Here is a 27,972-nt window from a genome sequence, read left to right on the forward strand (position 1 = left end):
CTGGCAGGGTTCATCTATGCCTGCTATGTTGTGAAATGTATAACTGAAGAGGAGGACAGCTGTAAGTACTAAAGCTCATTCTGTTTCTTTCAAGTTCAAAGCTTCTTTACTGCTTCTGACCTAATCTTCCTGGTCTTGAGATAATACCCCTCAACAGACCATTAGAAAAGGGAATGAGCTTTTGCTGCCTAACAGGCTAAAATATTTTTATAAAGAAATCAGCATATTGAACAAATGGAGAATCTCTTATTTTGCAAACATAATTTTTTCTTTTCATTGAAAGGTATTTTAAAAATCTATTCTTGGGCTGGGGTTGTGACTCAGTGGTAGAGAACTTGCCTAGCATGTATGAGGCACTGGGTTTGATTCTCAGTGCAATAGATAGATAGATAGATAAATAGATAGATAGATAGATAGATAGATAGATAGATAGATAGATAGATAAATAGATAGGTAGATAGATAGATAGATAGATAGATAGAAAGATAGGTAGATAGATAGATGATAGATAAAATAAAGTCCATCAACAACTACAAAATAATTTTTTTAAATCTACTCTTATAACAATTCTAGAGAGAGTATAGAAGGGAGAGTGGGAATGGAAGTGAATTTTAATGTGATTAATTTGACTGTCTTCTGTTTAATAAACAACTTATTAGATATTAATAACTTGTTAGTTTCACCCAGGACTACAATTCTCAACAATCAATAATTTTCAATAGTTACTAAGATTCTTAGAAGAATTGACTTCAGATTAATTTAGAGAATTGTCTCTGGGAATTCTAATGTTCAAATATCCTTTTCATTTCTACAATTTGATACAAATGACTAGAACTTTATGTCAGAATCTCATCATTGAACCTGATTGCCTAATCCTGAGTTAAGGTAGTAGTCTGCTCACACAAACCTCATATTGGCTCCACTGTTCTCTCCTCTTCCAAACATGGTAAGTGGTAAGTAACCCTAAGGATTTGAATTAGAAGGACCTGAGAAAGGTATTTCTAGGCTCTCTGGGTCCTATCATGGGTAATTGCTAATGCCGCCATATGCATTCTGAGGAAAAATCAGAGTTGGGAGTAGGAAAGGTAGGGAGGTGGGAAGATGAGAATCCACTTCTTTCTTAAATGATGATTTGAGGGGAAACATCCAAAGAGAATTTACTTCTTCTTCACTTTCCAATCATACTGAAAGGAAGAGGGAGTATGAGATGATTAACTTACGGGAGGCAATTTTCAATCATTCTCAGGTAGGATTCTTATACTGTACATAGTTTATAATATTTTGTGTGCAAAAGGAAATGATGATCCTTTCATTAAATAAGCACTTGTAAAATTATCCTTGATGTAAGAAGTGTTACCTAAAATCTCAGGAGATTTTAAGATGGGTAACAAACTCTTACCTCTAAGAACTTGTCATTTAGTGGGAAAAGCAAACCTGTGAACAAATAAATATAATAAAACTCCCGATTGGTAGGGGAAGAAATGAAAGATACCAAGATTTTTTTTCCATAAATGAGGAACACTCTTGAACTTCATCTTGAAAGAGAGTTATATGTTGGGTAGTGATGTATAAATAAGGTTGCCCAGGAAAACAGTAGAAAAACACTTAGTACATCACAGAGAAAATAATGTGAACAAATTGTATCCTGTGCTAGATGTGGACACCAGAGAAAATTAGAAAGCAAACATGGATGGGATAATAGAAAAGCAATTATGAAAGATTAAGGAATTTGAACTTTGCTTCATATAGTACAATGGCAAATCTATCAGCATGGATAAGAGACTGGGAGGGAGAAATGTTAAGAAAAGGAAAACTTCTTAAGACATAATTAATTTGATTGATATGTGAGATGATGATGATCTGAACTAAAACAAATATTGAAGATGGAGAGGAACTACATCATGATACAAATGACACAAGCTAAGATGATGTGATTGGTAGGGTATGGTAGGGGACTATGGTACGGGAAAAGAAGGAGAGTGGTAGATTCTTAGATGGGTGTCTGGTGTGAATGAATGGGTAGATGGAAATGTCACTTGCAGGAAGTTGAGTGGGGATAAGATAATTAGTTCAACGTGGGCAGGTTGTATTTGTAGTGCCTAAGAGAAGCCATTTAGTTTGCTTAAAGATTAGAAAGTAAAAGATACATGGATTTTAAAATATATGGGCTCCACAAACTATGTAAAGTTCATTCAGATTTTACTCTTCAGTGTCTATATACTAATTCCTAAGAGAGGAAAAGTCTGCAGGTGAGTGTTCAGCTGGAAATTGAGCTTTCCCTGGACTATAATGTTTAACTACATTTCACAATGATGTGGTTCATTTCTTTGGAAAACAATTACTGACTCACCATGTTCCCCCCATACAGATAATCAGCATCTCTCCAGAATTCCTGAACAGCACCTCTCAAAGGGGATCCCAGAAATTCCAGTTGCACAAGATATATTCCCCCACCAAAAAAAAAAAAAAAAAATTCCAAAGCCAAGAAAGATCAACACTAAAAATTTAGAAGGTTCTTTTATTTCATTTATTTATATACATTTGTGAGAGTAGTGCATTAAAGATATCTTCCAGGGGCTGGGGTTATGGCTCAGCAGTAAAATGCTCACCTAGCATGTGTGAGGCACTGGGTTCAATCCTCAGTACCACATAAAAATAAATAAATAAAATAAAGGTATGTGTTCAACTACAACATATATATATATTTTTAAAAAAGAGAGAGAGAGAGAGAGAAGAAGTCTTCCAGTTGGGCCTGGTAGAACATACCTGTAATCCCAGAGACTCTGGAGGCTGAAGCAGGAGGATCATAAGTTCAAAGCCAGCCTCAGCAATTTAGAAAGGTCGGTCCTAAGTAACTTGTGAGACCTTGTCTCAAAATAAAAAAATAAAAAGGGTTGGAATGTTGCTCATTGGTTAAGCAACCCTGGGTTCAATCCCTAGTACTAAAAAAAAAAAAAGTTAAACTATTTTCTAATTCAGTTTTGTTTTTACTGTTCGTTATTACTTTAGGTGAGGCAGAGGAGTAAGGATAGACACATATAAAAGAGAGAAACCAGAAGGAGTTTCATAGTTTTATTATACCTACAGTTACCTGGAGAGAACACAGATAGGGCCACCCAGGGGAAGCAGCAAGGTCAGCCCCGACTCAGAGAGTGAGAGTAGAACTTTTATCTTGGTTCCTGCACGAAGGGATGGGCACAGCATGGTAGGCAGATGAAGGATCCACCAACTGTTTTTGAAAGTGGTGGCCCTGTGAAACTCATGTTCCCTGTGACTATTAAAGCATAGAGTTTAGAGCTGTCTAAAGTCTCCAGATGATTTAGAGCAAGCCAGGGATACTTGGAAATAGTTATCTTTTGGTAGATGTTACAGCTTCAATTTACAGAAATTAAAAGCCTGGTGAATACAAGTCTCCCCTGTATTTAAACATAGAGCTCTTTCATTAAAAATCTTAATATTCCACAAAATTAGAATTCCTGGGAATGCATCTTAGAGGATTTCTCCCTAAGTCAAATTTTAGCCAAAACCATGTAAATACAGGGAGATAAGACACCATCAATATACTTTGTAATATCAATTTTATTGCTCAAGTACCTAAGAAACTTTGCAAAAATTTCCAAAAAAGTAATCTGTATGTCTTTTTACATATTTTGGCAACAATTGCTTATCTCTCTTTACTAATCAACAACAACAACAAAAAAAAAAAACTTCACATAGACAAGTTTCCCAATGTTAGTCTTACTGATTTGCAGGCAAGATATGAAGTCATTTTGTTGTTTATTTGTTTGGGTTTTTTTTTAATTTTTATATCCAAGTAGACTAACACACATTTTCAATGTTCATTGGACTAGTGAACAACCTGGAAGAGATGCTCAATTAGGGCTTTTCTATGTCCTCTAACTTTTGATGACTAATAGTATGTTAATTTACTTGTAGTCATTCATAAAGGGACAGACAATCAGGAGTATTTGTTGAGTACCCTGCTTTAGGTTATATTTACCATATATTGTTCTGGTCAAGTTCTCTATTCTGTGTTCACCTCCAGACATTGCCTAGACATCTGACTTCTGATGCTCTAAAAAAATTTGAAATTTCTTTCTAACTTTTGGTAGTTACACTACCTTGACCCATAAAATTCTTAGTGAAAGTAAAAATAAAATAGTGCTCTCAGAAAGCAACTCCTGCAGTATGAGAGATGTTTCATATATGTGTAAATGCTCAGGGACCTTATTCTCTGTGTCTACTCTTATCTGCTGTGCTTTTGCAATGAGGCATCCTGATAGGAGTGTACTGGCAAGAGTAGGTGCCAGCTACCTGCTCTCTAAAGGAGTTAAGTTTCCCTTCCTAAGCACCTCATGAGGAGCAGAGCGTAGCTTGGGTTATGTGCCTTGTGCTGAGAGTGGGCTGCAGAGATAAGGGCCAGTTATGACAGCTGTATAAATAATAGCCTTGAAGCCAGTCTGAGGCTAACCTGCTTTGTCCTTAGTTCTGATATCCAGGCTCACAGCAGCAAATGCACCCAGGAAGCCTCAGAGAAAGAGAAAACTTCAAGGAGCCATGGAGCAAAGATTCAAGTTTAGACTTGAAATAGCAATAAATCACTGTTGAAATTGGAGAGAGAGTTAGACCACAGACACACAGATGCCTGAGAATACTTTCTTCTCCTTTTAAACAGTGTCTCATTTAATTTCCTAGATCCCAGTTTAATTTCTGTTTATGTAGATACCATCTTAGTCCACATCAGCTACTATAATAAAACACCATGAACAAGATGGCTAATAAACAAAAGAAACTTTTTGCTCACAGTTCTGGAGACTGAAGTCCAAGATCAAGGTGCCTGCACATTTGGTGGGGTCTGGTGAGGTCTTGTTTTCTGGATCACAGATCATACTTCCTTGCCATGTCCTCACATTTTGGAAGGGGAGCTCTCTGGGGCCTCTTTTCTGAGGACACTAAACCTATTCATGAACCCTTATGATTTAATCACCTCCCAAAGCACCATCATGTTGCTGATTAGGTTTCAACATATGAATCTTAGGGAAATGCAAACATTTAGTAGATACTTTAAGGTAATTTCTTTTTCCCATGAAAAGGACTGGACCTTGACATTTTCATCTTTGACCCTTGAGTTATCTAAACTAGAGCTGTAGCCTGGCAAGCTAGTTGAGTGTGCAAAATCACGGAACACCACTGCCATCTGCTGTGCCTGCCAGAATACCACACCCACCCTCAAAGCACAGATTCCAAATAGAAAGATAGGGATATCACCTCCACCACTGCCTGGCTAGTGATCAGTAGAGCTGCCATAACTGCACACTCCAGTCTGAGGAATTTGAACAACAGCAACTCAGTTTTAGCCTTGTGAAATTATGTAATTTTAATCACCTCTCCAAAATTGTTTCAATCTTTAAATATAGTCATACCAGGAACTAGGTCTCCAATTTATGAATTGAGGCAGGGGATACATATTGCAGTTCATAAAACCACATCCAAGCACATAGCCTACCCCCCCCACACACACATACCATGTGCTTCCTGGACATTTGAAAATATCTGTAGAGCTAGCCTCCCCTTGCTGATGTATCAAATGCCAATGGGTCAGGGCTTCAGAACTGTAATGCTGTCTCAGTGCCTGCATGCCCACTGCCCACTGAGAATAGTTACTTACAGGAGCCCCCAGCTAACACCTCCTGCTATGGGATGTTCTGCCTTCAGATGAGTAGTTACTCACCAGAAAGAGACCCCTGCTCTGGCAGGGGTGCTGTAACCAGTGAATCTTATTTGAGCAGGGCAACCCTGCAACACACTTTTATAAATTTGTTTATGACAAGACAGCAATCGATCTTGGGAGGAAAAGCTTACTCCAGGACACCAGGCAGCCATGCTCTACTGTGTTTGTGGCAGAGATCTTCACTGCACCAATCTGTCACTAGGCGTGATGAGTTTTCTTTGTAGCTCCCAGTCTTTTCTATTCCTCTCTACTTATTCTCTTTTATTACAGTATTTGAAAAAAAGAAATTTTCAGAGATTCCTGGTCTGGTATGTTTTTTAATCATATATGTAATTCTTCTGTCTCACTTCATCCCCAGCTCTTCTGTGCACCAGTGGGATATCCACTTCAGTGATAGAATTGAGAATTTGTCTTTATGCTTTGTTAGCATTGTTAACAATTAAAAAAAATCCATACAGCAATGGAAAATGTCCCTAATTCATGAAAGGAAAAAAATTCATTGTCATATTATTTCTCGACTTTTGTTATGTTTCCTTAGCAAATTTTTTCTTAATAGTTAAACTCAAGATTGGTCCTCTTGCAAATGAATTCAGTTTTCTAAGTACAGTCTGTCTTCCATACCCATGGTTGCAACCAACCAGAGATCAGAAATATTTGGCAAAATTTTTCCATCTATGCTGCATTCCCCAAATAACACAGAATAAAAAGCATTTATGTAGTATTTACGTTTTATTAGATATTATAAGTAATCTAGAGATGACAAAGTATACAGGAGGTTATTGTAGATTATATACAAATACTGTCACACTTTATCTAAGGGACTTGAGCATCCATGGATTTTGGCATCCACAGGAGGGTCCTGGAGCCAATGTTCTAGAGCTACTGAGAGGGGACTGTAATCACTATCTTTTCTAAAAAAGATTCAACATATTTGCAAATGTTACTAACTATTGAAATCATCTAGGAAAAGACATGAAATTTCAATTAAAAATATATACTCGGGAAATAGTTTTCAAAGCAATATTTAAAAAAAAAATGAATTCCGGATGTTTAGACTTAGAATTAGACAGGTACATGTAACCACACACCAAGCACAAATAAATGAAAACCTGTCTTGGGGTTATCTGAAATCAAGTGGCCTAGGGATCAAAGTCAAAGGCAATTTATAGAATCTCTCATTTGGAAAAAAAAAAAACACAGAAAATTACTCACTTCTCTTGGGATAAGAATTTTATGTTACTTTTGTCTGATTTTTCTTCTGAAACGTGCTGGCCAACACATCTACTTATTGAACTATGTTCTGTATGTTTTGATCATTTCTCCAGTTTCAGAATCACTAAATTTGAATGCTGTTCTTTGAACAGTCACTCACCACTGCCTAGGGAAAGGGTGAACAGGAGATCAAGGAGATCTGTACCTCCCTGTAAAAATAACCTTTCTTCCTGGTTACAGAGTAATGTAGGTTTAATGCAGAAAGTACGGAAAATAAAGATAGAACAAGGGGGAGAAAAGAAAATGAAGATGATCCAGTTCAGTCCTGATTCTCAGTTAACACATTAGCGTATTTCTCCTGGTTTTGATTAGCTGCCTTCCTTGTTGCCTCCCTATTTATCACCTGTCATTCCTCCTATCAGGCTGTTAGGACTACTACATTCTGTTTGGTAACCCGAGCTTGCTTTCTGGTTATTTATAAATCACTCTTCATTCTCATGGCGCTGTCAATAGGTAGATTGTAAAAATAATGTGTTTATTTCACTTATTGAGTCTCATACTAGTCTTATACTCAAACAACCAAATGAAGGAGTAACATGTATTGTTTTATGTTATTGTTTTATATCTCTTTAAAACAACTATTTTAGGAATTTCAAGGTGACTGAGTGAAACAGTTTCATCCATATCCACTAGTTTCCCATCAAACTCAAACTTGCCTTTTCTTTCCTCATCTCTGAACAAGATCACATATTGGTCCAGACTTTAAATGCCACTAACCTCTAGCTACTCTCTGCAGAAACCTAGTGGGATCACAATGCAAGGAGATGTCACCTTTTCCACTCGCCTATCACAAGGATTGAAGTTCTGCATTTAATTTTATATCCTTTGGTTCTGCATAACATTTCTTTTGAACTACGAATTCTTCAGGGTTTAAAATGATAGAAAACTATGGCCTTCTACTCTTTTTTCAAAGCCTTAATTTTATAGACCCATAAAGATTAAGTCACTTTCCCAAAGTCACTGAGCTTATTTGTGAACTTCTGACATCCCATAGTACATCTGACTCCTCAGAATAAATAAGTATTAGAGGTGCCATTAGGATACACACATGTCATTCTCTGCTGTATCTTCAGTAACGAGCACATCTCAACCTGGAGGAAGACACAGTAAGATTCTGGGCCACATGTGAATTAATCACTTGGCTCTCCACAAACATTTCTTGGACTGTATGGAAACTGACAAGAAAATGTGACTTCTCCTTAGATCTCAGCTTATTCTAAACTAAATGAACAACCTATTAGAGCAAAGCATCTTTTTTTTTCATTTTCTGCATAAATGGAAGAAAAGAGGGAGAAATATGTGCTGTAGATGGCTACACATGCATATCCCTGCTGCCAATCACACGCAAGTTCCTATCAGTGATAATGGTGTTCTCTAAAGAGAAACATCATTTTTATATTGTCTCCAAAATTAGCTAGCACTGGTCTCTTTTTCAGCCTTCTATCAAATTGCTCCCTCTTGTGGTCCCTTAAAACACATGAGTTCTATGTCTAAATTTGTCCATTCAATTTGAGGATGGTTCTTCAACAATCATTTCTTTTTTCTCTTTTCTCATAATATCTCCTCCATGATACCATATTGCTTTCACTCACACAAACACACACATAAACATACGCATGCATACCATGTTCATCTTTAAATAAATCTAATCTTTCCAAGTCAAAAATATTAAGGAAAAGAAACTGATTTATTCTCTGTTGATTTAGAATAATCAGGGCTTGGCTTCTAAAGCACTGGTACCGAGGTGACACTATTCAGATAAGCAAAGGGGGACTCTTAACTGAGCTGTATAAAAGAGGTATTTTATGCAGAAGATACCTGTCAGGGTAAACTGAAATTATCCTGTAGATGCGAAATATTCACGACGTTTTGATCAGCCTCAATAGAAAAGAAAGCCAGAGTCTGTGATGGAAAGAGAAGGGGTGCCATTTACAGGAATGATTGATAGAAAAATCTTTCATTTTGATCATTTCACTTCTTCCAGTTGTGCAGACACCACCCACCCGTGGTGGCTGTTCTGTGCTTGTCACCTCACCAACTCCCTCTACACTCACAGAGATAATGACACAAGGAAGAAAGTAGCCAAGCTACAGAAAAATGGGATTTTTTTTTAGCACCATAATGTTGATAAACATGCTCACAAAATAAGATCTCCTCTTCAAAGAAAAAAAAAATGCAAACAAGACAAAGGTAGCCCAGGAAATAGAATGCTCTCTAAAAGCCCTCCAGATAAGAAACAGGCTGAGAAGATGACCTCAGTCTTTTGATGAATGATGTTGGTGGGTGTCCACTTCGTTACACCAGGTGTGTTTAGTTTGGGATTTGGCATCTAAGAGAAAAGAAAGCTGGGCTTGGCTATCTCCTTCTTAATATCTGGAGGACAGAGAAACACAATCTCCAAATACTGTCCTCAGGCAGGCAGAATGAAAACACCTTAGCCTTACATGCAGGAGCTGAAAGGGAGATTTGTCAACAGCAAGCCAGCGCAAACCCTCAATCCTGTGTGACATTTAAGTGAGGTCACTCCAGCAGAGGATACACAGAAAGGCCTCTGCGATGATTGGTTGGCATCGTGTGGCAGGGAATGAAAGAGAAACAAACTTAAAACTTACAGGAGGTGTGATTTGTTTAAATAATAGAAAGTAATTAGGGTGAAGACAAAAATCAGTGATGGCATTTTATAATTACGATTAATTTAAAGGTTAATTTCCTTTGGTGCGAAAATCTTATTTAAAACATTTACCAGGAAAGGAAATTAGGATGTTACTATCAAGAGGCATACAACACTTCTGGGAATCCATGCCTATTATCACATGAAAATTAGGTTAGGTCCAGAGTAGGAATTTCAATTCATTTTTATGTATCATAGGTGGTAGCCAGACCTCAGAGCCAGCAGGGTTGGCTAGGGCAGGAAGTGTAAAATTTGCATTTGTTTGTTTGTTTATAGGATTAATTTCAAATGTTCCCAACAAAGAAGCCTAGTTTATACATGAACAATCCTGACACAAGAAGAAAATTGGATATGGATTGCTGCCTTTGTAACTAATGAAGTTGATGTCAAAGGAATCCCCAAGAGTGGGGCTGCAAAGGGAAGCACCCAGGCCCACATTCATACTCCATCATCACTGAGTTAAATTGGATGGGGGACAGTACTTCTGAGGGCCCCAACCCTGTCAAATCCTACTCTCCCTTCCCAGTCTGACATTTTTTTCAATTACTCTTTTTCCACTGGGAATTGTCATGCCTCAGGTTCCAAATGTCATATGCACTCATTCATGTGTATCCATGCAGGATTGCTTTCAGGACACCCCTGGCCCCAGGGCTACCAAAGTCTATGGATGTTCATGTCCCTTATATAAAATGGCATAGCATTTGCCTATAACCTACACAATCCTCTAGTATATTTTAAATAATCTTTAGAATACTTATAATACCTAATAAAATGTAAATGCTATGTAAATAGTTGCTGTATTATATTATTTAGCAAATAATGACAAAAAAAAACAAATCTTGGGGGCTGGAATTGTGGCTCAGTGCTAGAGTGCTTGCCTAGCATGCATGAGGCACTGGGTTCGATCCTCAGCACCAAATAAAAACAAAATAATGTGTCCACCTAAAACTAAAGATACATAAATAAATAAATATTTTGAAAAATCTCTACATGTTCAGTAGAGACACAACTTTTTCTCCCCAAGTTTTCATTCCATGATTGGTAATATCCATGAATGTAGAACTCTTGGATCTGGAGGACTGACTGTATACATATCTTCTATTCAGCAGCTCAACTCCCAGAAAATTTGCATAGTAAAATCAATGCATGATAGTAACAGCCAGATGGCAATAACTCCTTTGCACGATTTTTCCCCATTCACTATGTTTTTACAGATATGCTCATTTTAAACAGTTTATTGCTACCATTGATATGTAAACCAATCCTATAAATATAGAATTTGCAGAATCATAGATCTATGAACAATCTTAGCAATCTCTTACTTTTTTTGTTGATGATCAGGAAACTTGAGTTGTCTTGCAGAAAGTCAAACAACCATTAGAGGCAGAAGTGGCCTGAATTATTATAAGCCTCCCAATTATTAGTATATTTTCCTATGTACTTTGCTTGAATATCCAGATAGATTCTTCCAACAAATATTTATTGAGCAGCTACTCTGTGGCAGTCATCAGGGATGAAGCAGAGAACCACATAGATACACTCTTTGCCTTAATAATGACTGTGGTGTAGCACACAATTCCAATAGAAAGAGGAATGAAAAAAAAAAGAAACCACAGAAATGCAGACAAAGAAAGTAGGGTACCATAAGAATGCACTGCAAGAGAATCTCATGTAGTTTAGAAGAAGAGGACATTCCTTCCTGAGGAAGTGACACTTCAGATAAAACTGAAGGACAAGTCAGAAAGATATATAGGTTTTTAATAAACTAGGCACATCTTTTTAAGAGAAAACTACATTTTTACTGTTTGTGCCCATGTTGACTAGATGTACACCATATTTCACACAAGTACAATTTTAAATGTTTTTAATGAGTTCAAAATAACAAATCTAGTTTCAATCCGCTCATGTATCAATAAAATGCTAAGAGTAATCATAGGACATTCTCATTCCTGAAACTGCTACTCTTGTTCTACTAAGATGATTATGATTCATTTAGGCTCAGGCGTTTTGTGATTTTTCTACTCTGGAGGCTGAAAAAAATGATAAAAAGATAATGTCAGCAAAAATTACAAGGTGAGGAATATTTCTCTAATGAGTGATTATAGCATGCATGTTTATTTTTTTATTCCCCTAAATATACATATGTTAATGCGTCCATGATCTTAACTAAAACTGCTACATTTAAATGGTTTGTGCATTCTAAATATATCCTGGATGTCAGCTGAGAAGACATGCCAAGTCCTGTCTAAGTAGCTCACCTATAACTGTAATAACTGCTGTTCCCTCCAATTTTGTCTGAAAGTCATGTCATATATAATTGGAAGCAATTCTACCAGGGTAGAGCAATACAGAGAATCCAATCCATCCCAGTGGTGTGACACAAAGTGAGCCCAGACATATTGAAGGTGAAGTTGACTTAGTTGCTTCATCCTGTTCTGCATGCTTCTCCACATTTATGGAAAGTATCAAAGATATCTGGATATGCAATCTTTCAACTCTTGCTTTACAATTTCTTCAGCTTCTCAGCTCTACCCCACCTCATACCACTCACTTCATCCACCCGCTTCAAGTTCTTCATCATGGAAGGATATACTGGGATCACCTTCAGTATGGTGGTAGAAGGTTTATCTAAGACCACCTGTTCTTGAAATTCTCCAACCAGCTGTAGACTCCCATCTTTTCCTTTCATTCTTCTGCCTCCTTCCTGAAAGAGGTGTCTTCACCGCTATTTGGAAGCTTCCTTGCACCAGAACCCTGGGCTTTCTCCTGCTTCCCATCTTTCTACCCTTCATCTGTCCCCAGGGTTGGCAAAAGTGGTGGTACTCCCATAACCCTACCTCCATGCTTGGCTTTTCAACATCCATGCCTGAGAAGGCTCAGATTCCATTTCTCTACTTCTCATCCTGGGTAGTTTCCCAATGCTGGAAAGTCACTATGCCCCACTGCCTATGTGTACTTGCTTCACCCAGCTGGACGCTGGTCCTACTTAACAGTGCTTTCTACTCTTTGGCCCACAGTGTGCCACACTCTCCATGGGACCTGTTCCTAACCTTTCCAGCCTCCATAAACCAAATACTCAAATCTGAGAAAGTCAGTGCTATCAAACAAAAACTCCTTCAATTTCTCCTCCAGAACTCAATACTTCTCTACATTGATGATTATTCTTTTGCCTCTTTAAAACTGTGCCCAAATCTGAGAAGAACAGGTAAGATTTTCCCCTGCAAAGTAATTCATCCACTGAACTTGACCTTCTGCCTGCCTAATCCAGGATGCAGGTCTTTCCGTGTCCTTATTCTCAACTACTCCTTTGGACAGCTTCCTTTGCTGATATATTTGTTAGGCTTCAAGGACCCAAACACCAGATTGGTCCTCCCTCTCTGTGTCCTTTCTGATAATGTGCAAGGTGATTTCCAAAAATATTTGAAATATGGAAACTCAGTTCTATGTATTTGGGTTTTAGTATAAAATATCTTTCTGTTTTTTTCTTTGTTTTTGTTTTTACATTAGGCCACATGGGGTATTTTATTGCTTGTCAGACTATATAGTTAACCAACTAAGTAGTGTCTAAAGGATCTCCATAGACCTGCTCAGTTCTCTTCAGCTTCTGTTGATGGCTTCCTCTCTTACATTCCTAGCAGTACAGAGTTCTTACATTTAATTTTTTTTTCTCCATCTAGTCTCCTGGACTACATAATTCTAATCACATTAGTAAATAGCCTAAATATACATTTTAAAGCATAATTCCAACCAACCCTCTTGTATAAATCCTTTTTCCAAAAAAGATGGGACCCTGAATCTAAACATAATGTTTTTTTTTAATATTTTTTAGTTGTTGCTAGACCTTTATTTTATTTATACCTGGTGCTGAGAATTAAACTCAGTGCCTCACCCATGCCAGGCAAGTGTGCTACCACTGAGCCACAGCTTCAGCCCCCATAATATGTTTTTATTAGTTCTTTTTATATACATATGACAATAGAGTTTAATTTGATTTATTATACATATATGGAGTATAACTTATTCTAATTAGGATTCCATTCTTCCAGTTTTACATGATGGGGAATTTCCCTGGTTGTGTATTCATATATGAGCATTGAACATAGTTATGTCTGATTCACTCTACTGTCTTTCCTATTCCCATCCCTCCTCCCTTCCCTTCATTCCCCTTTGTCTAATTCAATGAACTTCTATTCTTCCCTCCCAACTCCTTATTGTGTGTTAGCACCCATATATCAGAGAGAACATTCGGCCTTTGGCTTTGGGGGATTGGCTTATTTCACTTATCATGATAGTCTTCAGATCCATTGATTTACCAGCAAATGACATAATTTTATTTTTCTTTATAGATGAGTGATATTTCTTTGCGCATATATACCACATTTTCTCTATTCATTTAGTGGCTCCATAGCTTAGCTATTGTGAGTTGAGCTGCTACAAATACTGATGGCTGTATCACTGTAATATGCTGATTTTAAGTCCTTTAGGTTTAAACCAAAGAGCGGGATAGCTGAGTCAAATGGTGCTTCATTCCAAGTTTTCTGAGGAATCTCCATACTGCTTTCCATAATGGTTTCACCAATTTGCAGTCCCACCAATAATGTATGAGTGAAGTTTTTCCCCACGTTCTCGCCAACATTTATTGTTACATATATTCTTGATAACTGACTCCAAAGCCTCCAGTTTTTTGCTACCTCATAGCTTCCCTGTGATATATCCAATGATAGCATTCTATTATTAGAAGACAATCTAATATTAAGATTCTGTCCTCAACAAAAAACTCTCATGTATTTCTTACAATCCCTAGGTATTGCTTTTCCTGAGAATTTGCAGAGACAAGAACAACCTGACAAAATCTTTTTTTTTTTCCTAGTGGAAATTATATTTCCTTTTTACTAGGTCTTTGGAACTAAAAGCTTAAAGCATTTTTTCAAAGATATTTTAACTAAATAAATATTTTATTTACTATGACACCTTGGTACTGTTTTGGGCCTTCATTTTTTTCAACATGTGCATATGTATTACCAAGTTTACAATAATAAGGATCTGATTCTGAGACAACTAAGAGGGAAACATGGAAAATAAGATCCTAAGACCTTGAAAAACATATCTGACAAGATGGTTAGGAAGTGAAGCTTCTGCCGGATTTAGCTAATCAGACTCATTTCATTCAATGTGTACTTTATCTGCTAGAAACCCTTAGTAGCCTCACACTTTAGTGATCTTTCAGACAACTACAAGATTAAGTGCTCCTACAAAGGACTGTGTTTTCCTAATGGTGGGGCTAGGGAGAACTCACTCTCCAGTAGGAGATTTTAGTCCAGGCTGAAAACCCCAAGCTCACCCAGTCAGCTTTAACTGCTGCCACCACGTCTGTGTGGGAAGAAGGCTATTTTTTTCCATTTGGCCTATGGTTAGTTGTATTTTAAATTCCTTTTGTGCAAGTTGAGTAAGTACCATTAAAATTCATACCTGCAGAGGTAATGGATAGACACTCTATTTTCATAGGCCCACACAAATTCTTTAACGTCCTTCAATGAGTTCTTCTAAATATTTAGGCTTAGTTTTCTGTGAACTGCCTTTTCAATTTTTCCCTCGTGGTTTTTTTCAGCCCTGTCTCTAAAAGAGTGTTGACTAGTGGCTTTGTCATTAGTAACCAAGGGACAATTTTATATTACAATACCTCGCTGCCAACATGTATTTTAAAAAGCAGCTTTAGGTTTGCTGAATTCTGTGTTCATGATTTAAAGGTTTAAATAAAACAGAGATTCACCACAGGGAATATATTTTATTAAAGAATATTTATTCATGAAACATTTTTCTCTTATTCTATTATTTCTGAATTCTACGATTACTAACATGATTAAGTTGTAGCAATTTAACTGATATGGCATTTTACTAATTTAAAATAATTGGATTTTCCTGTGCCTCCATAGGTCAGTAGATATGAACATACCCAGATTGCAGATAGGAAAACTAAGGCTAAGAGAAAACCCTGTAGCCACACTTGCAAAGAAAATGATAACATTCCTGAGTAGTCTTTTGTAAATGATTGATATGTCTGATACCTTGATTGTGGTGATGGTTTCATAGGTATGCAAATACCAAACTCCTCAAACTGTATATATAAAGTATGTGTGGATTTTTTATATCAACTACAACTCAAAAAAGCTATTTTTTTTTTAAATCCTGAGTTGTCTTTGAAGGGTCAAAGATAAACTCCTCCAAAGATAAAATGAGGCAATGATTGAACAAATGCAAGCTCTATTACCTTGTCACTCTCTGCCTAGTTGTGAGTCTCTGATTAGGATGCCACAAACTATCCAGAAAGAGAATCATGTATTTCCTACCAATGATTAACATTTGTGATGCTGTATGGCATTCATTAATGAATGACCATCTCAACCTAGCCATGTTAATGCTAAAGCACATCCTAGCCTCTTTTCTTCCACCATCCTTGACCAGAAAAGTTGCAGAGGTGGCTTCTTACCATTGATATCCAAAAAGATTCTATTGTTTATCTCAAAGCACTTAACTGACAACTAACAGTCCAAATCTTCTATGAAATATTTTCGCTTTTCTTACATCATTCAAGACCTTGTGGAAGAAAGGATAAAAACACTCAATCCAATTTTATCTGGAAATTTTGCTAGCATCTTCCATGCACTGATCAAGTACCTTATTTTCCTTTGCAGCATAAAGGGTCTATGGAGTTCATTCAGTAAATATGAATTGAGTGTCATCCATGAGCCAAATATTGTTCTGAGTTCCCAGGCTATTGTCGTAAACAATAAACAACAAAGAACAGTAAATCATGTGCAGCTTACATCATAGTGGCAGAGGCAATCGACAAACAAATAGATTTATAATATGTCAGGTAGAGATAGGTTGCAATGAAGCAAATAAAGCTAAGTGAGAAAACAGAAATTCATCTCTAAAATCTAAGCAAGTCCCCAATTCACCTTGCACCAATTACATTTATTTTTTCCCTTTTCCTGGACTTTGCCAATTGGGTGCCACTTATAACTTAAAAACTGCATTTCCAAAAGGAAGCCAGACTGTCGCGACCCCCCTTGCCCGCAAGGAAGACGCGACTCAGGAATCTTCTTTCAGCAGTTTATTCAGGCCCTTGATATTCTTCTAATAATTCTTCTACTCCTACCTCGGATGCCCCTCCCAGCCTTAATAAAGCACCGCGAACACCAATGCAAAGCTGCCACGTGTACCCTTCTCACAGGGTGCTAGAAAATGACACGCCAACTTTCTCTGATAAGGAGCTGGGAACACGCCAACTCTCTTTGATATGGAGTTGTCCTTCACAGACCACAACGGAGCCAGCGCCATCATGTAATGGCAACCACAGTCCGCAGGAACGGCTCACCACACCAGACACCAGCTTCTTCCTGACATTCTTTTTTGTTCTGTTGAAAGAGGCAACATTACCCTAACAAAAAAACCTTCTGAGAATCAACCTTGACTCTTTCCTTCCCCTCCCCTTCTTCATGTTCAAACACTATATGTTTCATGTGTTCTACCTCGTTGTCTATTTATTTTGCATTCATTGACATCTTTTCTTTCTCATCCTCCTAATTCTAACTCAGGACTTCAGCAACTCCCCTTTCACATTTTCTATTGAGCATTGAAGTGTAACACAGACAATATGACACATTGAAATAAAGAAAACATCCCTTATTACTTTGCAAAAACCTCACTGTAATAAGAGTGATGCAAGATGGTGCTGATAATAAACAAACAATTTTCAGAAGGAAGGACTACTTGAGTGCTTATGTGGTGGCTTGCATCATTTATTAGACAAAAGCCAATGAACTAAGCCTTTAGTTGCACCTGCCTCATCGCCTTGCGAGACATATTGCAGAACTCACAACACGTCATTGGTAACTGTCACTGGTGGATACACCCCAGTGGCAACTGGGCCAGTCACTGTTCACATCACAATATTTCTAGAATATTAGATTGGAGATAAGGAGGAGACAAAAAGAGCAAAAAATTCCAGGAACACAAATAATGATGCTGGAGAATAAATAATAAAAGAAGACCCTATAATCTGTAGAGAACACAAAAGAAATACTCAAAACTTTTGGCAAATAATGTGGAAAGAAAATAAAATTCTAAAGATTTTAGATTTAATCCAATGTGTGACTTGAAACCTTGGATCATCTTTGAAAACGTTCCAGGAATTTACTAGAATGGCAAGAGTGAAAGCAGAATATACTTGGAAGGAAAGAAAATACCTGACTTCTAGTCCTGTCCTCTGCTGTTTACTACCTCCAGCAATAAAACTGTATTCATTTGTAAAATGAAGATAATTATTCCTACCCACCTGACAGTAATATTGTAAAGATAAATGATATCTCTTGAAAGAGCTTTAGGCACTATTAAACACTTCACAATTGTTGGGAATGTATTTTATTTTTCTTTTCAGAAATTAAAGAGATCTTTTTTGATAAAAGATACTCTTTTTCAAAATAATGCAGAGGTGGGCTATGACCCCACATGTAACTCTTTTCATAATTACCTGGAGAAGGATCTATCAGCTGTTTCATAATCCCTATTGCTCAGAAAAATTTTACAGTAAGCAGTAGCTCCTATAAAGCCTGAAGAAACATTTAAAATAAATTGAGAACAGATCAAAGTGGTATTAAAGATATCTTTAAAATGTAAGCCAACCCCAGTATTTCAATTTTTTGAGAGTAATAAGGCCATTTCATCCACCTCTGCTCACCACCCATGTGGCATCCTAAAGCATTCCATAAGGCACTGAAAGACCCTTTGTAAAAGGGTTCAGAAATCAGGTTTACCTAGCTGATTCACTTTGGTCTTAATGGTGGTCAACTGGTTACAGCTGATTTCTATTCCTCCCTAAAGTCACTTAGAAAGGCATCCAAACAATTACTGAGAACCAAATGCACATGAAAATTGGTCATGCACAATTTCCTAGGCTGTGAACTCTGGCATATATTTCATGTAAACTATAGAAAATATGCCCTGTGCTACTGGCTTAAATTTGAATGTCCCCTCCAGGGTTAAATAGTGAAAATCACCCTGGTTATATTCAGAGCATCTTCTTTTTCTCATCTTCATGGTGGATCTCTGACTGTTGGAACATTTTCCATGATCCAGTCCAACTGAACACTCAGAAGAATCTGGAAAATTGGGCTCCTTCCTTTGGAGTTTGTGTTCTCCTCCCCAACTGGGTAGCTATGAGCCAGTTCTACCCACATTCCCAACATACAGATCATGGCAACTAAAGAGCAAGCCCCAGAGGATTCAAACTACATTAAAGTTTAGGCACTATTAGTGTTCAGGATATTCATGTTCAGGACACACCCTAAGTCCTTCCTGGCCTCCCCCTGTGTCTTAGGGAGGTCTGCATTGTGTCTTACTCAGATTTAGTCCCCACTTTTGGTCCTACTTCCATCTTTTGAACTTGAAGATTTATCTTATTTCCTCAGGTACTCCATCCCTAGGGGTACTCCAAAATCTTTGGTTCATAATCACCGTCTGGCTTATCTGCAGTCTCTGGGAACAAGCTAATGAAATATCTCAAAACAACAACAATAACAATAACACAATAAATCTGGATCTCAATTTCATTGAGATCTTATTGCTTATTTCTGTCCTTCATCTACTGTGGCCCACTCTATTTTCTAGCACCAAAGTCATGAAGCTTTAACCCTGGGAATAATTCTCAGGAATCTTGTTCATAATGAAGTCCGTTGTTTGGCAAGAGCTCACCCTAAAAATGGGAATTCAGGCAATAAAGCACTAGTCTTAAAAAAAAATTTCTCAAAGTACAAACTGTCAATAGTGTTGCCATTTAATTATTGTACAGCTCTTCTGATATTGTCTATATAAGCTAAAATTCAAGTGCGAACAATGTAGAAAAAAATAGAAATTCACTTTCAAAATTTTTCTTCTATAAAATTAAATACATGGTAAAGTTCCAAAGCTGTCACCAATTTAGAATTTGTAACCTGCCTAAGATAACACAACCATCAGGTAGACCAAATAGTACTTAAACTCATATCCTCCTAATATCAGGATCTCTCCACTTCTGATAAGGAAAAAGAGGCTATCTACTTCACAAAAAGTGTTTCTCACCACTTCCTCGCCAACACTTATTGTTGCTTGTATTCTTAATAGCTTCCACTCTGACTGGAGTGGTAGGACTGCAAATTGGTGCAGATAATCTGGAAAGCAGTATGGAAATTCCTTGGAAAACTGGGAATGGAACCTCCATTTGACCCAGCTATCCCACTCTTCAGTCTATACCCAAAGGACTTAAAAACAGCATACTACAGGGACACAGCCACATCAATGTTTATAGCAGCATAATTCACCATAGCTAAATTATAGAACCAACCCAGATGCCCGTCAGTAGATGAATGGATAGGGAAACTTTGGTATATATACACAATGGAACATTACTCAGCACTAAAAGAGAGTAAAATCATGCATGTGCAGGTAAATGGATGAAGTTGGAGAATATAATGCTAAGTGAAGCAAGCCAACCCCAGAAAAACAAAGGCCAAATGTTTTCTTTGATATGTAGATGCATAATGGCAATTGTGTGGGGGGAGGTCAAGGGATGAATGGAGGAACTTCAGGTAGAACAAAGGGAAGAGGGAAAAGAGGGGACAAGGGGGTAGGAATGATGGTGGAATGAGTTAGATATCATTACCCTAAGTACATGTATAAGACAATAATGGTGTGAAAATACTTTGTATACAATCAGTGTCTTGAAAAATTGGGCTCTATATGTGTAATATGAAATGAATTGCATTCTGCCATTGTGTATAACAAATCAGAATAAATTTTTTAAAAAAGTATTTCTCATGATTAAAAGAAACCAACAAGTAGTAAGGTACAGTGGTTCATGCCTATAATCCCAACAACTCAGGAGGCTGAGGCAAGAGAATTCCAAGTTTGAGGTCAGTCTCAGCATCTTAGTGAGGCCCTCAGCAACTTTGAGAGACTGTGTCTCAAAAGTTAAAAAAAAAAAAAGGCTAGGGATATGGCTCAGTGGTAAAAAAAAAAAAAAAAACAACAAACAAACACCTCTGGGTTCAATCACCAGTACCAAAAAAATATAGAAATAAATAAAAAACTTAGAGGAAACTTAAATGTATATTATCTTGTGAGATATATATATATATATATATATATATATATATATATATATATATATATGATTTCAACTCTATGACACTTGTGATAGATAAAATTATGGAGACAGTGAAAAATAGTGATTACCAAAGGATGATGGGGAGGGAGACATGGTTAGATAGAACACAGAGTATTTTTTCCTTTTGTTTTCTTTTTAAAGAGAGAGAGAGAGAGAATTTTTAATTTTTTTAGTTCTCGGCAGACACAACATCTTTGTATGTGGTGCTGAGGATCGAACCCGGGGACGCACGCATGCCAGTCAAGCATGCTTCCACTTGAGCCACATCCCCAGCCCCAACACAGAGTATTTTTAAGGCAAGAAGTCTATTTTGATAGTATAATAGTGGATACATGCCACACACTTGCCAAAACCAATAGAATTTGCAACACCAAGAGTAAAGACCAATGTCAACAATGGGCTTGGGGTGATAATCATGTGTCAACATAGATTCATCACTTGTAACTCCATCTCTGATAGATATGTTGATAGTAACAGAGGCCATGCATATATAAGGCAGGACCTTGAGGAATCTCTGTATTTTTGCTAAATTTTGCTAAAGCACAAATTAAATTAACCTAAAATGCTCTAAAAAATATGATCTTTTTTTTTAATGGGAAAAGGCTTCCTCAAAGCACAGATATCACAGACTTTATGTTACATTGCCCCTTGCTTTAGTTTCCATATGGAGCACCCTAGGATATTGACAAGAGAACACAAACTAGACAAAGTAAGCCAATAGGATACAATACTAGAAAAAGTCGAGGTGTCTTAGTGCATCCTTATTCAACCTCTATTTCCCTGTGCCTTTTTTTCCTGTAATCTAGCTCATCAGCCTCCTGTTGTTTTGCCTTTTATCTTCACATACAACCTCTATATCCAGAAATAAAAATGAAAAAATTATAAACTTTTTCATGTCACTGTTACTATTTACTGTCTCCATTACCATTTCTGTCAAAACTTTGAGGTATAAGACAATCATTTATTATGCTCATAGATTCTGTATGTTAATAACTCAGGCCCAGAGGAATGGATTATGTCTCTTCGCTGATGTCAGGAACCTGAGCTGGGAAGACTTCAAAACAGAACTGACTCAACATTTGGGGTCTGGAATCACTTAGAGGCATTTTCTCTCCTATGTCCGGATGTTGATGCTGGCTATAGGTTGGAACCTCACTAGCCTGTCGGCTTCAGCACCTATCGATGGTTCTGCATTTCTCTGTCCATGTGGGCTAGTTTGCCTTTCCTCATGCAATGGTGGCTGTGTTGCCCAAAAGAGCGAGAGGAGTGTATGACACCTTTATGATCTGCCACTGGAAGTCACATAGTATCATTTCTACTATTTTCAAATGACTACAAAGGTGTGCCCATGTTTAAGAGGAAAGGACCACAAGCTCCAACCACTGGATGGGACGGGTTTAAAGATCAGGCTGTGAAAACATGTGGGATAGGAGATACTGTTGCAGCCATTTTGTAAAACATCATGTCCCACAGTAACTCTGGTTATATCTCATTGTATCTTAAATATCTGGGTCTGTATGGCCTTTGAATACTTCACTCTTATTGTTTCAGATTGTAAAACACATGATGGCAGGAAAATCCGTGTTGAGTTAACTTCCGTGAACTCCACCACAGCACCTTGTACTCAAAAATCAGAGTACATATTACTGCTCGTGTGCAACTAATGTTAGATACATGCCCTTGGGCAATCATTATTTTTATGACATAACATTTATAACATAATACATAAAATCTCCATATTAGCCAAAAAGGCATATGGCATTTTAAAATTGCTGGAAAAAAATGTTCATAATTTCTTCTCCCAAGTGAATACAGTCTTATAAGACAATAATTGCATTTCACACCATTCGAGGAGTGGAAATGACTACCTTGAAGAATTTTTTATTTTTACTTTTTGTCCACAATTATTTTTAGTTTAACAGATTATTAAAAGTCTTATGTTGTTCAATATAATGTATGAAATATGATATGTCAAGAGCTTTGTAATGTTGTGAACAACCAATATAAAAAATAAAAAATTAAAAAAAAAACAAAAACAAACAAAAAAATTAAAAAATAAAATTGTTTTTTGATAATGGTAAAAAAATAAATAAATAAAAATAAAAAAAATAAATAAATAAAAGTCTTATGTTGTAATCTGTGTGAACCTTAACCAGGAGTGGGTTCTTCTGTGAAATTAACTAATGAAGGAAATTGTTCCTTTTTAGTTGATTTCATAGGTGGCTTTGACTCTTATGGCTACCAAGGGCCCCAGAAGACGTCTCACTTACAACTTCAGCCTATGTACATGTAAGTACCTTGCTTTGGAGGTATTTTTCTGGGATACCAAAAAATGATCAAGAAAATGTATCATGGCACAAAACAGATGGCATGAAGCTCTTCTTCAGTTATATATTTTCACTATTAATATTGTTTTGAATGGAATAATTCTGATACTTTATTTATAATTTTTTTAAAATTTACCTTAACAGAAATGCCATCTCTGCCATTAGTCCTACATAAATATCACCTACATGACTCAAAATCTTGTATATTATATTCCAAGAATTGAATTACCACAAAGTTATATATTCTGAAAATGATATAACATTGTACACTATTGTATAAAATCTATATATAAACCATATTTTCTGCTTTTCCGAGGTTAGTCCCAGTTTACGTTGGTTGTCCTGGTATAATTATCAGCTTTCCATATTACTCTCAAAAGAGTTCTCATTTAAATGCTTAATTATAATTCACCATGGTTATACATAGTATTCAAAAGGAAATTTTAAAAACAGAGCAATGCTCCTTCTCTATCATTTTTCTAATGTGAAAGTGCAAATGAAACTAGGACAATAACACTGAAACTTATCAAACCCTGAACTCTAGCACTCAAAAGAGCAGACATATAATCAGAGCCTGATTTTTATATCTGTGTTTAGGCAAATTCCCTTGGATAACAACTGATAACAAATTCTATATATCAGCATCAAGTGATATGCTGAATTGCAAGCGAAGATCAAAATAGAAAGTAAGATTCCAATTCATTTTAAAATGTGAACTTCTCTCTTTGAAGATATGTGTTTGTTGTCCTTGTCCTCCACCATTAAATCATTTACCTTTTAATATCTTTAGTGTATAGGATAATCAATGGATTGGGGAGGTATTTCTCCTCCAAAGAGATTAATCTGTAGACAATCCTTTTAAGCTTCTCTTTAAAAAGAGAATGATCCATGCATTGTGCCTGCCTTTTTTATTTGTGTCCTGGTAGCTCTCTGCAAGCATTTGCTATCATCACTTATAGAAGAGACTTTATTGATTCAGAAGTTAGAGGATACTATATGTCATTCAAAGCATTGCGTCTCTAAGCCTTTCTTTACATGCCCACCACCACTGCCCTAACTCCAGCTTCTTCCTTATTTCAGAACCTCCATCCCATCCTCCACATGGCTGCCAAATTAATCTTCCCAAAGTACTATTCTGAGAATTTCACCTCTCTGCCCAAAAGCCATCAGTTACTCCCTGTTACCTACTGAAGAGAATCCAAACTTCTTGCCATAGCCTGCAAGTCTAACCTGACCTGGCCTCAATATTTTATTTAAATATCTTCTCTTCAAGTGCTAATAATGTCTGAGTCCCAACCACCTGCAGATGATGCTGGGAGTTGGTAGGGTAAATGTAATGGTGAATAAAAACTGGCCTAGCCTCCTTATGCTTTGAATCCAGTGAATTCATAAATAGACTGGTATCTTCCTTCAAGTCATTTTTTCCCAACCAAATTCAACTCTTGCCTTCTCCAAAAAAAGGACACAGTTATTTCCAATTGTCCTGCTGTTCTTTTGACACCAGATATTATATTTTTCCCAAATTTTGCTCTTTGAAACCTCGCTGTCTTTAAATTTTATTTTAAAATATACTTTCTATATAAAATATTTCTTAACATTATTTTCCTCTAATACTCTCTTTTTTATTTTTTTGCAATATACTCTTTATACTGTATCTACCCAAACCTCTCAGAAAAATCTGATAGCTACAACAAAAAATAAAATTAGGCCAGGTGAGGTTGTGTATACCTGTGATCCCAGAAACTTGAAAGGCTGAAACAAGAGTACTGTAAATTCAAGGCCAGCCTTGAAATCTTAGAGAGACCCTGTCTCAAAATAAAAAATAAAATGGACTAGGGATGTTGCCCCATGGTAAAGTAACCCTCCATGAAATTCCAAGAACAAAAATACAAAATTATACATCTTTTGAATTCTTTGCCATTCTTCTCAATATTTTAGAGTAAACATCTGTAAGGTGTGCTATTTTAAAAGGGCAAAGCAATTAGGAGTAGTATACTGCCTGAGATTAAATTCATTATAACCTTGATCATATAACTTTGTTTGAAAAACTTTAATCTCACCAAGCCTAAGTTTCCTCACCTGAAAAATAGAAATGACAACACATGTACTTCATTTAATTGTTTGGAAATTATATGAAAAAATCCAGGTAAAACATAGGAGACATAGGATATGTCTCATAGTAAGTGCTTAATAAACAGTATTTATTAACAGTGAAAATAATTCTTATGTCAACCAACATCATCATGAAAAGCCTTGTCAAATCAGATATCTCATTTCCCAAAGGATATCCTCTGTATATGACATATGACATATAATATTAGCTCATGTAACAAATAACAGTGTATTTGAACTTAAAAGAGTAGATCAAATATCTACAAGGCATGCATTGCTTGATATTGACTATATTATATAACATTGCATTGTGTTGGTCAATATAAATGATCAGTAAAGATCACCAAGCCATAATAAATTAGATGTAACTCATCTAACTTTAAGCTATCTATAATAATAACATGAGAAGGCTAATTATATATAATGCTAATTATACATAATCAGCATATTGTTTCAAACCAGGCATTTATAATTCTAATGTTGATATTTAAACAGGGACTTTATAAAAATGAATATCTTTGTCAATGATTAAATTCCTTGAAGACAAAATTTCTCATGATTATGTTAAATAAAATAGTTTAAAAGCCAAGTGGAAGTAATAAAAATACTGCCCATGAATAGTAAAATTATATGAGACCCTTCAAATTTTGTTGCTTAGGAACTAATTTACATGTTTAATGGAATTCAAATTTAAGAAGTCAGGAATACTTAAGGTACATAAAATATTAAAGTCAAAATCCTACTATCACCTCTTCCACAAAGCATCCCATAGGAAACCTTGGATCCTAGAATACAAAGATTTTATTTTATAGATGAGGAAACTGATCAAGAGAAAGGAAAACAACCGTCACACAACTTGTTGGTGGTACAGCCAGGATTATCAACCTCTTTTCCTATCCCCTTAATTCAGTCCTCAACAAATTTTAAGGTGGGCTGTGAATTCGACTTCATGTTACATTCCCTGATTTTATTTTCTTGTTGGTGTAGCTTACACTGACTTAACGGCCCTATTTCCATAAAAGTCTGCACCTTCCCCTTTCTGTACATTCCCTCTATTCCCTTTTGATTTTACACTATGCTATGTTGAATGAAGGGCCTTTTAAACTTTGTAACCCTCAAAACCATTCATCTGAGAGCAACTGCCTATTCAAATCCTGTGAAAAATCAAAACTGATTCACCTACAAACCTTGTTCCCTGCTGAGAGGCAGAGACCTGAGTATCTCCTCTGTCTTTGTCATTTGGAGTGTGCCTTCTCCTGTCAACTTGCCATAAATATGTCTTGTAAAGTAAGAGTAATTTATCATCATGGGCCAGTTTGTGCACCCTAACAATATTATAGAGCAACTGGAAATAAAAGCTGTCCTTTTGAAAGAAAGCAAATGCTAAAAAGTAATGTGAAGTTTTAGCTGTGGGATTTTCATTCTACCCCACAAACCTTCTGTGGCCAGGACTCTGGACAAAGCTGTGAAGTCACTGCCAATCCTGCCTGCCGGTCACAGCCCTGTTTCAGTGCCCATAGCCAAAGAATGCACAGTCCTTGTTATTTTTAGTTAGGTTTTGTGAATGTTCTTGCTTTGCAATTTTTCAGATTATCTATAATCCATCTAAAAGAAAAGGTTTTTATGTTTTCTCTTACACTTTGATAAACCTCTTTGAAACCAACTGGTAACTATGAAATTACAGCAAAAAGAATTTCCATGTCCACAGATCAATTTTCTAGCAATGTAACTGCATGGACTGCCACAGTAGCAAGCATAGATCTGATCCTGCTCCCGCCCAGTGAGATAATCCTGTGGAGTATTAGGCAGCATGTGAAAACAGTGCATTATATTGGGCAGCCCAATTGTACAGTAATACATCTTCATTTCATTCGTCCCCAGAAATAGATTTTTGAATGACCACAAGTGGGTCTCTCTCTCCAGGTAGTTGCTCTAAGGAAAAAGAAAAGGAGAAGAAATTTATCTAGCTAAAACCCAATTGGGGCTTCTTCTCTTTTCTTTCCTTCTTTTTTGTTTGCACTTGTGCTTGGAGAGGTGAGAAAAGGTGGTAAGGGACAGGCACCTAGCACTCTCCCCTTTGATTAAAAACATCTTTTCTCTCTCTCAGGTCAAAATAATACAGATGACTTCAGTTTGTCAGCCCATGGACCTCTCAAAGAACTTGTTTTGCAATGGCCTCCTGCATTTGATGAAGAGCAAGAAGCAGATGAATTTAAATATATATACATATTAACAGGACACACACACACACACACACACACACACACACACACCACACAACCACGCACAAACCAATTCCACTTGACCTCCTTTCTAAATGAAACAGACAAATATGCAGGACACGCCCATCCTGGATTTCCTGAAAGCAGGCTCCTTTCTCCCAGGCCTTTAAAGTTCAAAAGGAGACGCGTTGGTGCCCCCTGCTGGCCATTACTAACTCCTCGGCAGCCCAGCCAGTCAACCTCTGTGAGCTGCGAAGTCATGGGGCACATTAGTTTGAGAGCCCCCTTTTCTGCACTCCATACATCTTGATAGCACCACAGCTACTTAGACAATGTAATTGCAAAAAAGAGAAACAAAAACATGCCACGATGACCTTGTACCTGAAGTTTGAAATGGCAGGTCGTTTGCCCTAAAGGCTGTACCGTACATACTT

The 27,972-nt window shown here is 36.8% G+C and overlaps 1 long non-coding RNA gene across 2 annotated transcripts; it reads left to right on the forward strand.

Annotated features, from left to right (window-relative positions):
* On the forward strand, nt 1-27,861 carry LOC144371839 (uncharacterized). 2 transcript variants are annotated; one of them, XR_013431943.1, is made up of 4 exons: nt 1-61; nt 23,085-23,166; nt 23,802-23,890; nt 27,424-27,861. It is a non-coding gene; the product is annotated as an uncharacterized LOC144371839 (long non-coding RNA). The 2 variants fall into 2 exon arrangements; XR_013431942.1 differs by lacking the exon at nt 23,802-23,890.
* The last annotated feature ends 111 nt before the right edge of the window (nt 27,862-27,972 follow it).

Source organism: Ictidomys tridecemlineatus, chromosome Y (genome assembly GCF_052094955.1).
Source record: "Ictidomys tridecemlineatus isolate mIctTri1 chromosome Y, mIctTri1.hap1, whole genome shotgun sequence".
In the NCBI taxonomy this organism is placed as follows: domain Eukaryota; kingdom Metazoa; phylum Chordata; class Mammalia; order Rodentia; family Sciuridae; genus Ictidomys; species Ictidomys tridecemlineatus.